We start from the raw sequence: 4,590 nt of genomic DNA on the forward strand, positions 1-4,590 counted from the left end.
CATGTGTTAACACCACCATTTTTAATGCTTTCTCACAGTTATGGCTGTCCTTTTAGGCTGTTCTTTTGTTATGTTATGATGTTTTAAGAACTTAAAAATATGATTTGTTTAAAATGTTACCATGAATGTGAGTTTGTGCCTTGCCTATACTTATACATCACTCTTATCTAAACATATTTGTTTTTTAGTGTTTTTCACCTTTTTCAATATGCTTAGTAATTGCTCTGCTCTGGTTTCTTCCCAGAATTTAACCGCATGAGAGTGTTGAGTTAAGGTACTTGAGGGGCACGTGGTACAGTGCATAGAGCATGGTGGGTGTATAATGTGCTTGAGGATAATCAGTTGTTATTGCTATGGTAGCTTCTCAAGTGGATTTTGGTGCTCAAAGATCACGTCTTAAGACTGACCCTACAGTTCAGACATACTTCCACTAGGTGGCAGCTACATTCCATGGGAGGGTCTGCAAGTAGTCCTCCCCTGTGCTGATCATGATTTGCTAATATAGTTATCTCAGTTGTAATCATGCTGTTTGGATTCTTAGAGGCCTTCCACTTTAGTTTTTTGTTTTGTAGTAAAAAACGGAGTCCCAGAGAGGTCAAGAACCTAATTTCCTACAGAAGAATGGGAATTGGAACTCAGGTTGTACAAGTTCCAGTCTTTCCTTTCCCATATGAAAGGAAAGACCACTAAAACCTCAAGATGTGCATTTGTCTTGTATCATATCTCTGTTTGGAATGTCTGGTGGAAAGACTCCGGATCTATAAAAGGTTGACATTTATACTCCTCACTAATAGAAGATACATAAACCAAAATAACATTTCAGACTCCAATTTGAGAATCAAGATTGTGTTTTATTGCCAAGAACCTTTGTATTTTTCTCTGGGCTTTCTTTGAAATGGTTAAAATAACCTCATTAAAATAGCTATGTTAAACTATTAAATAAACATGAAACCAAATCGTATTTTAGGAGAAGCTGTCAGCAAACAAATATCCTAGTGAGTTAAATGTTGAGTTGACTCTTTTTTTTTTTTTTTTTTTTTTGGTTTAAAACAGTAATTTATTTCACTTATAATTCTGAGTAAACTGTGCTGGGTTCTGATGAGTAGTTTTTTCTTTGTTTTGTTTTGTTTTGGCCTTGGCTGACCTCTCACATGTATTTGCAGTTAGCAGCTGGTTGGCCGAACTTGGGCTGGTCTAGGATGGGGTTAACTAGGAAAAAAATCACTTTTCTCCATGCAGTGTCTCAGTCTCCAACAGGTTAGCCTGGGCCTGTTTGAAAGGCAATGAGGGTACATTCACAGGTAAATAATATCCTTTCCTCTAAGCTTTTAGTCATATTCTTTTCAACCTCTGAACATCTGGCCAACCTCTTAGCTATTGCCCATGAATTCCTGCTTCTGGACTTAAGTAGATCATGAGATAAACAAGTTAAACTGATAACCATGGGTAGGATTTTCATTCTGTCCCACTCTTGAATAAGGTGTCATAACTGCAGTTAAGTAATCCAGGTTGCCAGCATGTTGCCAGGAACCATTTGCCAAGCAACATCCCCCTTTTCTTCCCTCCTTGGTCACATGGGTATTGTAATAGGCAACCTCCATGAGGCTAAACATGTGATTTGAAGACAGTTAGCAATACAGCATGAAGAGGTATACAGGAAGTGGAACCATATGCAAATACAAATGTTTTTTGTTGGCAGGGGGCTGAATGTCAGGATTTGTCAAAGTTCAGTCATATAAATACCTCTTCTACTTGAAAAAGGAAAGTGTTGGGTACTCAGTTCATGACAGGCAGCACAGCCAAGTTATGAGACTTCTCATATCTTCTAGTCAGGCAATCCGCTAATGGCAAGTTAGTAGTTATCAGATGAAGAACAGTCTTTTATCTGAGGGGCCAAGAGTTTTTCTGAATTTTAAAGACCTTCTCAGTGTTACATCGTGTAGTCTAATGTAATAGACTCCATACATTACTCTGATCTACTTCAGAAGTATTAAGCAACATGATATCTTGGGAAATAAGGGCCAAAAGGTAGCATGGGTTGAACTGCAGCATAGTGTTGAGTTGACTCTTAAAGAGTTACCTCCTAAACATTTGTAATTCTATATGAAGTTTATTTTCTTTTACGTGCTATTTGTTTTAATACTTTTTAATGTTCACTTTAACTTTCCACTTTGAATTCTCAAATTTAATCATACATGAAATCTGATGTTTTATATATTTTTAAAGATTTTATTTATTTATTCATGAGAGACACAGAGACAGAGGCAGAGACACAGGCAGAGGGAGAAGCAGACTCCTCACAGGGAGCCCGATGCCGGAATTGATCCCAAGACCCTGGGATCTTGACCTGAGTCAAAGGCAGATGCCCAACCATTGAGCCATTCAGGCATCCTGAAATCTGATATTTTAAAGTAAGGGTAATGAGAGTTTATGCTTATACCTAAGTGAATTTAATAAGGCAATGTTCTTCCTTGTTCTTAACTTTCTTATAGCATAGGTTGACAAATACATCAAATATCCCGACCCTACATTTTCCTCTCCAATGCAGATATTACTAATTTATAATTTGCTCTTTATTCTTGAGTTTCTCAGTCTTATTTTGCAGATAACCATTATCACTATAATCAGAGTTGTCATGACGGATGAAATCTACTACCCCCTATTATCAACTTTTCAAACTCCAAGAAAATGTATAGAGCATAATTAGGGATTACTTTCTAAATTATGAGATTTTAAAAAATTATGAGATTTTAATTAATTATGACTGAAACACTTTCATAGTTGGGCTTGATTCTCCTAGCCTCAGGATCTTCTGAGCCAGTATGCCCCCCATCCTAGCCAAAATGCTTCTGTTAATAAAGAACTGACTTAAAAAAATATATAAAGAACTCACTTGACTTTTCTCCTTCACAGTCTATGTTTGGAGTTACTCACCTCTTTTTCTTTCAATGTCAGTTGCTAGATTTCTTTCCCTAAATTCAGCCTATTACCTTCTGTGTCAAGAGTCTCAGTAATTATACTCTTTCAAATGGAATTTATTTTTGTCATTTAATTAATTTTTATTCTCAGACTCGGGTTCTCTAACTTGATCTCCATGAAACAAATTAATTCCTTTTTGTAAACTTTATTCCCATACAAAAATCTTCAAAAAACAGGAAATTAGTGTCTCAAAATTGTAGACTTTCAGAGTTTGAGGCGTCTTTGGAAAGTAAGCTGAATTTGGTCACATCCTGCAAGGTGGTGGAAGGGTTAATTGACTCACTCACAGCCACACATCCAGGTCATGGCAGTGGTGGAAATAGGATTCAAAATATTAAAGAGTAAAGAAACTGTTTTCATCACAACGAGATGTCAGATAGAAAGGAGCTCTTGGCCACAACCCTAGAGACAGAATTAATGATGTTATTACATAACATTCATTGAGTAGTTTCTATTCATCAGGCACTGTGCTAAGATCTTCCTATTCACATCTCATTTCATTATCACAAAAGCCCTTTTGAAATTGGTATTATAATTATTACACCAGTGCTATAAATGAGGAAATTGATATTTCAGAGATTAGAAAAATTGTATATGTTTATACAGATAAAATGACAGAGTCAGAATTTGAACCCAACTCTCTTGTGTGTGGTTATTTCCAATGAAGGGTCTCGAAGTGGAAAGTTGCCCACCAATGCCAAAGGAAGTCTTCCTGGAGTCATGTCAGGGAAAGCTCAGAGGAGAATAAGGCAGGGGACTGTAAATAAGACTCTGGCAATGGGTGGTTATCCCTATCCTTATCACCCCAGAGAACAATTACTGCTCAGAAATGTTTAGTTCTAATGAATTCTGGGCTTTTACTTTGGGCCCAAGAGTGAATGACAGGACAACCACGTGGAGGAAAAGTGTGGCTACTCCTGCCCATTAAAATAGTGAACTCCCTAAGGCCATTTTGAAGACTTAGTAATAATGGAGCAGGGATTACAGAAGTGGATATTACTATTTGCATGAGGTCAGACTATAACAAATTGACTGAGCCAGAAACCAGGCATAGAGCAAAGGAAATGCAGATGAACTGAAGTTTGTAAAAAATGTTAGTGGAGCAAAGCAACCAATAATTGTTCTTCTGTAGGATGAGATCTCAGAACACTTCTGCCTGAAATAATTCAGTAAGTTCAGCTCCTTCCTCAACCAACGGAGTCACCCAGGTGCCCCAGCCACCTTGTCTTTCTTAATGAAAAATGCACATGGGCTTCTCTCTTAAAAATGATAACCTGGTCTGGCCTGATGATATCAAGGTTGTCCCAAGCCCATCCTTAAATATTATCCTTAAGTATCTAATGAACCCTTTCCAGGTTTCCTTGCTCAGAAAATACTGGTTTCTGCTTGTTCTTGACTACCACGGTTCATCCAATTTCAGTCAACGTTGGTATTGTTCTACCATTCCCTCAACCATGGAGATATTAATCTCAGCCATTCTATCCAATAATAATGCTGACTGTGCTCATGCAAGTTTTGATCTTTTAATGCATTTTATGCACTTCCTACATAAAAACTTATTACATAATTAGAAAAATTTTCTAGTTCTAAGCATGTATGTCTATGTATATT

Source organism: Vulpes lagopus, chromosome 11 (assembly GCF_018345385.1).
Source record: "Vulpes lagopus strain Blue_001 chromosome 11, ASM1834538v1, whole genome shotgun sequence".
Taxonomy (NCBI): Eukaryota; Metazoa; Chordata; class Mammalia; order Carnivora; family Canidae; genus Vulpes; species Vulpes lagopus.